At 42.5% G+C, this 9961-nt stretch overlaps 1 non-coding gene across 1 annotated transcript; it reads left to right on the forward strand.

The window, feature by feature from the left end:
- The first annotated feature begins 408 nt into the window (after positions 1–408).
- LOC119164246 (uncharacterized) lies at positions 409–9592 on the forward strand. Its single transcript, XR_012885504.1, has 3 exons — positions 409–507; positions 5013–5328; positions 7405–9592. It is a non-coding gene; the product is annotated as an uncharacterized LOC119164246 (transcript).
- The last annotated feature ends 369 nt before the right edge of the window (positions 9593–9961 follow it).

The raw sequence follows: 9961 nt of genomic DNA on the forward strand, positions 1-9961 counted from the left end.
GCCCTATTTTACTCTAAAAAGTGGAGCTGGGGCACTTTCGAAGCTCTCTATATATATATGCTCACAAAGTATACATCTGTCAGACTTCATCTAGCGTTATCATGAAATTGAACATGCTCAGTTATTCAGATTTTGTAGATTGCTAAAGATAGTTTGTTTCTTTGATGAAATTTTGAGCACCTCAACAAAGTAGCACAAAACAAACATCACAAGCACAATTAAATCTAATTTAAGTGCAATTTATTACACAATACTCATTTCATTGTGCTCATTGTTTTGAATTTTACAGTGCCAAGCGAGACAGCCCCGTTCAAACAATGACCGCAGCTGACCGACGCACAGCTGTGTAGTGCTCACAACAACAAAAAAAAAAAGCTTAGCGAAACTTAACAAATAGCCGAGCATATAATTTTATTTCTAGTCATCTGGACAGTAGGATGTACTGTGCTCAAATTTTTCTAGCCTTCACTATTGCTGTGGTGGTAAGCGGTCACCCTAACTGTACAAGTGAGTATGGTTTTTTAATAGGTTGTCTGTACCATCGCAAGTCACTATTGAATATTATTAACACGATCACTACAACTGGTCGTTAAATCTTGTCAAGGTACTGATATAGATTTTAACCCAACGGAATCACCCAGCATGTATAAACTGAACAAAAAATTGAGCTGCGTTGAATTAAACTCAAGTTCAACCACAATTTTTCGAGCATGGTAGAGGGGAGAACGACAGCATGAGAAAAGATAGGTACATCGCTGGCCAATAGATAAAAATTCACAGCTTCAAAACTAATAAACAATTAAAACAAGTGAATGAATAACGTTTTATTAGGCAATGTGTGTTATAATATTCTAGAGGTGTACGTATTACTACCAACATCTATACATGAGACCGTAGAGATGAAGATGGTTATGTGTGAATGTGAATATTATACAAAAGCATTTCTTCGAGTAAGCCTCCTTCATAGGCGTTTTAATTGCACTGTTTAGCAAACGAGTTTACCCTGCAGTGGTGTGGTTATGAATATATATCAAGATTTTATTAAACACAGCAAGCACAATTTTTACATGAAGCGTTAAGTTACCCTACTGCAGCGTACGTCTTCCTGTTTACAATTCCGCGATGTGTGTACAGTAAATATAAAGACTGCTGCCGAATATATCAAGGTTCAATAAATGTAATAAATTTGTGAGGCTCATCAACAATAACTTTGCGTTTATCTAGCCGCTTACGCTAGGTGCTTTTGTGGTTGTCTTCTGACTTACCACAAGGCATAGCTCGTGCCAGAGGACATTTCGGTATGATGAACCAAATTGCCATTACATTAAAGCGCGAGAAATTTGTCGGTTACTTCATGAAGACCTTTCTCTCAGTCATTGCTAGCACAAATGAGCCTGTCTATCCATCGAAAGAGTATAAACTTCGGGCAATTGACACTGTTTATCAACCTACATATGTTTTATATCTACATTATTCAGTGGCACTGTCCACTCGTGAAGCCTGAATTCTCCTGCGTTAAATAACTATGGTCGCATAAATCCGTCGCTGGGATCGGCAGCGTTGTAAAAGAAAACATCAGTGGGGTGTAACGAATGAAAATCAATGTTGGAGCGGAAATACAACCCAGACATTCTGCGTGGAACAGAAGTGCTCTATCACTGAGCCATACCTATGGCTTGGAACTACTTCCTTAAAAAAAACCTGTACGCTTGTCATAGCAAGGCAACGTGAAACGTTATCGTAGGGTTGGTTGGTCGCTTTCATAAAAAAGTAATACGCAGTACACCCAACCTTCAATGAATCACCAAGATCCAAGTATTGTTCAACCCGGCGTATTATGGCGAAACCCACAGCTTATAATATGCCTATCATCGCATTGAAGCATGCCGTTCCCTTATCGCAAAACTGACATCTGTACCCCAACGTGAGTGTCGACGTTACGTCAGACCATCGCATATCATTCGAGTGTCATTGCAATTAACGTACCTGGCATCCACATGACATACCAACAGCTCCTGAAATTACACAAAGGCATCGGAAGAGCTCATGCACTCAGCTCCAAACTGTGAAAAAATCTGGCTTAAGCCGCTATTCATACAATATTTCACGTAGCGTTGCCTTCGAGAATGTGCGCGATCTGTTGGATCTTCATTTTTTACAATTACATTCGTGGACTAAGCAGACCATGAACTGCATGCAGGTCACAAGTGTTTTGTCTGTTAAAAAACATAATTTGGTTAATTAAAATTTTGACAAGTTTTCCCGAACGCAAAAAAATGCACCACGTTTACTTAAGCTACGAGGTTTTCATCTGTCTGCAGTTTTGTCAATAATAATAGCTGCCATGTTTACTTCAAATTGTTTACTTCATACTTAGAAGTCAAACCTTCTAAAGCTTCACATAAAAAACAGCGCCAATAACGAGGGACAAGAGAAAGAAGGAGACAGACAGCGGCACTATCTTACAACAAGATTTATTTGCCAGTATCGCAAAATATATACTTGGGCAGTATCTGAAAAAAAAGGAAAAATACAAAACAAAGAAAACAGAATTCATCTAAAAACTACGTAATCATCGCCACAACGCAAAATGAACAACACGTGTGCTAACGTTCCGAAGAAAGTCTATTTCTTTTTGTGATAGTGCAATCGAAGGCCTGCTGACACATGCACTTCCCAGCCTTTATATCTCTGGAGCCTCATAAATTTAATGTATCCTCTGGTCCCGATGACGCCTAATGGCGGTAAAAAAGCTGAAAGTCAGTGCCACTGTCTGTCTCCTTCTTTCTCTTGTCCCTCGTTATTGGGGCTATTTTTTATGTGAATCACGTCGTACCAACTCGCCCAAGCAACCACGTTAGCTGCTTCTAAAGCTGTTATAGCTTTTGAAGATGCTTGCGTTCTCAGGCATTTAGAAAGAAAACCGCTAAATACAGTATTTTTGCAAATAACCGGCGGTAAAACCCTCCGCACAAGTACGTACTTGTGGCGGTTTCGAGCAGCATTTGCATCTTATAATCACTTTTGTGATACCATTGTTTTGTGGACATAAATAATGATGACATGAGAGACAGGAGGTGGTTTTAGAATCAATGATAAATGGTTTAAAATGGCCCTGCAACACTTTGTGAGGATGACGAGGAATTGCTGTCAATTGATAATCGGGACTCCCGAGTATCTTCGTGCTATGTACGACAGCGCAGCGCATGGCCTAGAATTTGCCAGAAGTTTTCAAAATCAGTTAAAAATTATTTTTTCTTCTCTCGACAAATGGTGTTACAGGCCTCAAATCAGCCACAAATCACCGCGCCTCGGGCTAGGTATCCGCCGTTGGCTGATTTGAGCATGGCTCATTCAGTCGTTACTAAGGCTGCCGTGGAAGGTCGCTAGTTGTCCACACGCCCACTCACAATCGCACCTTAAAGCCATGCATTCGAAGAAAAAAAAGTAAGAGAGAGAGAAAGCGCTCAAGGTCACGAGGCGCGCATGACGTATTTTTTCTCCGTATCAAGCCTCACTGCGTAACTGTCAGGGCTTTCGACAGGACGAAAAAAGGAATACAGTTCGAGCATGCGAAAAATATTTCGAACTCCGCTCGTACTATAGAGACTCCCAAAATTTCGTGGCACTGAATTTCTAAGAAAATAAGCGCCTTTAGGAAATCTATTCCACGGGTGCTTGAAAAGTATTGCGGTCCCCATTTAACATTTTAAGTTCTGAAACTTTTTCCTCCGTCTTCTTTGTGCGTCAATTTGCTGACATCAACGAATAGACAGCTTTGAGAAAAATCAAGAGATATCTAAGAGTCTATATGCACGTACAGAACGCCCACAGCAAGATGTGAAATATATAGGCCACAACAAAAAAATAAACATTAGAATATGCCGTAGATACTACTGAATACTGGACTTTGACAAATTTTATTGCTCAGTGCTGTGGTGCCCTCTTTCGGTTTGTATTCGTAAGCCTCCTTTGCTGAAATACGTTTTATCACCAGGGCTTGCTAAAAAACACAGAGAGCTTTTCCATCATCTTTTCGAGCCAATGTGAACAGACACTGAAGTATTGTATTCTATACAAAACATGTCACAGTACAGAATACTGAATATAAAATCCGTAGGAAAGTTCTCCTCGGTGTGTACAAATATGAATGAGCCGAAAAAGGCAGCATTGTTTCTAGCAAGACGCCAAGACAATGTGAAACCTCTTGAGGTTTACAATGCCACGAAACATCACGCCATCTATCGCTTCTTTTTTACAATAAAGTGTGCGTTGCATGTTTATTGTAACATTGTCAATTGTTTGTGCTTCATAATCATCTTTGTGGTGCAGAAAGGCAGGAATTTATTATGTGAGGTGATCAAAAGGGACCCCATAAATTCTTCTCCCAATTTTCAAGAGTTTTAACAAAATAGTATTGCTCGTATGACCACTGAAATCTCAGATACAAGCTTCAACAGAAAAAACTCTTGAAGCTCAGACCTACAACATACATCAATATCCACATACCATTTCGTGCTGAAACATTCAAAACAAAGACTAAAGGAATTCCTCACATTGGGGCACCGTAGTTTGTGCGTGAGGACTTGACCCTAAATTTATTGATTATGCTCAAAGGGTACACAGAAAAGCATTCGCCCCGTTATAATAGTTCCTCGAGCATTGACATATTTCGGTTTATATTTTCTATGGCATCTGAAAGCGGAATGAGCTGTCAGAGCGAAGCACTTACGCGAGCCGTCTACCGATCTCTGTGGAGACAAAGTGGCTGTCAGTGCACACAAGTACGTCACCATTAGGAACGCTCGCAATAGCTGCTTGAGTGACGCCCTATGTATCAGGGTCCCTTGGTGACATCTTTAGCTTAAGCAGTGTATCTCTTATTACTGAGTCTCCTGCGTCCGCGTTTGCGCAGCTTACCGTCATTGATGTCAGCTATTACAAACAAGCAAAACAATCCACGATTTTTTTTCCTTTTAGTTGTCGTCATCCTTACCATATATTTCTTCCAGACTGCGGCTCTAAAAGATGCAATGAATTCGAAGTGGCCGTGGCACAGAGACCTCGACGTGACAGATTCTGCAGACCATTGTTCACGCCAACCTGGGAAATGAGAAGACTCCGCCACTGCGTCTGCAAGCGTGGCTACGTCCGCAACTCGTGGGGAGACTGCATACCACTGACAATGTGTAGACGGTGCAAAGGTCGACCACAGAAGGACTGGAACTTGTGTGCGACAGCCTGCCCCGTGGCATGCGACATGCCGGTACGCACGTCATGCAGCAAGACATGCGTTCCTGGTTGCGACTGCCCGCCAGGTTGGGCATTGTGAGTTTCCGATCCCTTCTTATTCCCTGACTTCTTAATGTATTGTTTGTGGCCACAGCGCAATCCCGTGAATGCTCAATCGTGTCAGTGTAAATGACTGAAAAGGCTTGTTAGGGGGGGGGGGGCATAAAAATTAGCTTACACAAAAATTAGAAGAGCAGTGTAAATGAACAGCAACATTCTTAAGTAATAAATATTACAAAGCACGGAGCTGGTGCAACACAAGTTATTTATCAAAATTATATGTGAAAGAAGCACACGGCATTTTCATATGCGTGACACAGATCACATTCTTGATGGTCAACCTGTGAGCTGTGCACAAGGGGTGCTGGGCGGGGATGGGGATAGCATGCAAGTAGAGAGGCTGAAATCAATTTCTGACCACTTCTGTCGTCTATATAAGGTCGCAGGCTTTCAAAATTCTGTTTGAGGGCATGGTGGAGGCCAAAATAGATGGGCCACTGGGCTACGTTTTGGACGTGAACCACTTACCGAGATGATAGGAAAGTAGTGAGCGGTTGGCTCATTGTAAAGCCTGGTATCCAAGACAATCTGTGTAAAAAAAAAACGAATAACTTTTGAGCCTGAATAAAGTTGGTCACCGTCTTCACTTTTGTGCGATTGTTCACTCAAAGGTAGTATTGTAGTGAAACTGTATGCTTTCGCAAAATGAACTAAATAATAAAACTGTTGCTCTGTTGTGACTGAGGCGCGGTGCACTTCAGGAAGTCTTTTTGTAGGCAAACATAACCGGATGGATAATTGTATATGACTGCGTTGCTAACGCTGAAAAATTCTTCATAACTAATATCACCATTTCAATCCTCCAAAGTATGAACCTCTAGAATAAGTGTTCTTTTTTGAGCCTTAGCAGTCCTGTCATTGAGGTTGGCACTTGACTGGAGAACAGTCAGATTGCTTCTCTAGATGCTTTTGTATTATCAGTGATTCTGCATGTCGAAAGAAATGGTTGATTCCTAATTAGAAACATGCAAAGAGTTTTTAGATCAAGACATAAGAATATTGATTCATAACGTTTGTCAAGTAGGGTTACAGATATTGGTCTAAAATGAAAATGGTTGCGCTTGGAATCCAAAATAACTACTGAAGTTCATTTCAAGCTATTTCCAACAAAAGCTGGGTCAATGTTGTTACGTATTTTACGTGGAAGTTTACAAGAATCTCATCGGGCTGCCGTAAATATTCGGGAGTGCTATCAGTGCATAGGCTTTTTGTCGTTGGTTTGTATTGCCCAACTTCGAGCAAAACATATTACACCACGTTTCGTATTGAGAAGAGCTTTTCGTGTCACTAGCCAACAGCTCGGTGAAAGTAAGCATGGTGGCTGCCTCAGGTACCACTGCTTGTTGTGCTACGATTTACGGCCCACGCAAATTTCAGCGTAGATTGCATATACGTCCCAGTATGATCTATAGCTATGCACATGTGTGTTCGCTATGTAACTACTCGTTAAAATTGTCCAGGAAAAACAGCAAACAATTAACGCGTCATCTACAGGAAGTTATCGCTGTATAAAGAGAATGTTAGAAAGTCTTTTCTTGCCACAAAACAGGTCGAGCGACTAGCCTAGCAGCACGAAATGTTGACAAGACATTGCCGCAATACTGACAACTTGCGCCAACAGTATGGCAACATTCTGTGCTACTAGAGAAATGTCCTATGTTTGTGGATTACTGTCTAAACGTCCCAGAGGCACAGTTCTGTGAAATGTTCAATGAGCGGAGCATACCGCCCATAAAATCGCTATTTTCTACGAGATATTTCTTTTTCTGAAGCACATGCTATCTTCTCTCAAAATTTTAACGATTTGTTTATTTGAAAACAAGTTGAAAATATCTAATAGCTGTAGTAAGGTAAGCCGAGTTACGTTATATAAACGCAATTCAAATAGGCACAAAAATGACACATGGACACTGGTATCAAGTTTCTTGCGTGCGCCCGTGAGTGCTTCTTGTTTTATTTAACAATTTAAAATATAGCAAATATTACGAAATCATATTCTGCTTCTAATTTCATGGCCCTAATTTTTTTTTAACTTTTTCCGAATTTTTCAAGGGACCAGGACAATTGGAAAAGGTGCATCAAGGTGAAGAGCTGTTCACCAGTGTGTCCTACGCACTCCCAGTTCGAGCCCTGCGTACGCAGCTGCGCACCAAAATGTGGCATAACTCCGTCTAAAGAGTGCAAGACCACTTGCTACAGGGGCGAATGTGTCTGCGATAAGGGGTTTGCAGAATTTGTGCAGTACGGAAGGAAAATATGCGTGCTCCAGGAACAATGTGCCTGGTACATTCGTACACAATTTCCTGTTACACTCGTAAAGAATGCTAATACTAATAGTGGGGCAAGTCTAGGTGGTGTTGCAAATCAAGCGCAAGGCACTACGGTACACCCAAGTGCCATTACTGTGGTTCCTGGCGGTACGCTTTTGCAGGGTTCCTTGGGCAACTTGATAAAAATCAATGGAACTACTGGGGTAGGTACAATGTTGACTATAGCACCTGGTGTTGGTGTCGTTACCGGAAGCGGTAACGTTTTAACTCAGGGTACACCGGGTCTACACCCTTCAGTTTCTATAGAAAACGGAGGAACCTTAAGCACAGTAATCACAAACCGTCCCGCAGCTACTTCAGCTATAAGTGGTTCGGCAGTTAGCACAGCCGGCAGCTTTCCCCTTTCTTCTACAGGTAATGTGGGGTTTGGTTTAAACTTGAGAGACAAACTCCAACCAGCAAGCACCGTAAATATTGCAGTTAGTAGTGGCGCAGGTACACTGACCACTGCAACCACAGTTTCACCAGGAACTTCCCATGTCGGAGGAGGCATTCCAGGAATGACATCTTTTCCAGACGCATATCGTAAACTCATCGTAGGTACCGATAATGCACCGCTCTCTGTGCCTGTTGTAAATGCCTCCGATATTAGGGAAATCTTACTCAGCACGCTCCCAATGCATTCTTCGAGATTAGCGGGGACCCCTACCAATGCACGTTCTAGTGGTTCTGAAGCTTTGGATGGCAGTCTTAACAGCAATATTCACTCAGTCAGAAGCACCTCAACCGCATTAAGTGGTGTAGTTCATTCCCCTGCCACAGCAAGCACACTAGGCATGCCATCAACATTCACCCAACCTTATAATAGACCAAACGACGTATCTTTTAGCGGTGTGCGACATCCTGGAACCAGCGTAACCACAAACTCCGTGAACACAGTCCCGACTACTCACGGTGTAACTGTAATCGTACACGGGACTGGCAACAATTTTAAACCAAACTCAGGCATTTCATCAACGTTGAGTGCCACAACTTCTTCTAATGTCGAAATTAATACAATCGGTGCGCAGCCATCTTTGGTCTTACAAAGTTTAGGGGGTAGTGCAGCGCCGCACAATGCTTCCCACTTCGGCGGAGCCAGTACCACCGCAAGTTCCATAAGTGCACACGCCACGCCTCAAGGCGATCTTACACGTGGTATGACGAACAAAGAAGGTAATAGCCTTCCTGCTGGTGGAACGCACTCCTCTGACCTAATTACACCAAATAGTCTGGGGGAACCTGTCGTTATTACCCCAGGAGTAAAGCCGAATAGCGGTACGATGACACTATCTGTGATACCTTCAGCCGACACCATAAGGAATACATTGACGAATGTAGGTAGTGGTACAAACTCGAATAATGTCGAACGATCTGGTATAAATGGCTTTGCAGCCCAGTCAGCAGGCGTGCCTACAGGTGGCACAACAGTCATAGCAGTGTCTAATGGATATCGAACAGTTGTCTCATCAAGCCCCTCTGGCAATGTAGCTCAGCAAGGCGGTGGTGTTGCTATTACATCAAGTTCTATGGGAAACGTTCCCGGTCCTATCAACCTCAGTACGGGTCCATTGACTGCACACCTCTCAGTACAAGGTAGCACAGCCCCAGGATTGTCTGCTGGAAGAAAGCCAGTGCATGGTGCTGCAAATTTCGGCATTTCCGGAGTTAATTCAGCAGTTCCACATTTTCCTGGTACTGCGGGATATAACAAGCTGTTGTTTAGAAGTCATCTGCGGAGTACACAGACAATCGGTTCAATTGTTTCTGGCCATTCTGTTTTAAAAAAGTTCGCAGAATTCCAAAGACTGTATCCCGAAGGAGTTGATCTAGGGGATATCCAGCCGGAACTCAAAAGTCAGGTAGAAGTTTTACGCAGGCGAGGAGCACTGCGCGACGAAAGTTAATAAAGTTGTGTTGAAATATTTGAATTTTTTTGTTGTCGTGCAAAAAGACATTGCAGAAAGGGGGGGTTAGGCATGCTTTCGCTTATGGGTACGTAGCAGGGCTGGGCAATATTTCGGTATAAAAGTATCGCGAGTTCTGTCAACAGGAGTCTATCCCATCGTTTAACGGCCCATAAAAACAGCTGCCGGGCACGCCATTCACTGCGCCACCGCCACACACTCTGAAGTGCCCAAACGCGTAGTATAAATGGAACCCTATTTTTCAAAGGGCTCATGGTCGTCTTGATAGTGTTACTTCCGCGGCGGGGCGAAAAATGCCTGGAGCATATTTTTATGTCCTCATTCAGGCTAATACATTCCTAATAAAGTACTATGTCTTTGTGCTCTGAGCCC

This window comes from Rhipicephalus microplus, chromosome 8, assembly GCF_043290135.1.
Source record: "Rhipicephalus microplus isolate Deutch F79 chromosome 8, USDA_Rmic, whole genome shotgun sequence".
NCBI lineage: Eukaryota > Metazoa > Arthropoda > Arachnida > Ixodida > Ixodidae > Rhipicephalus > Rhipicephalus microplus.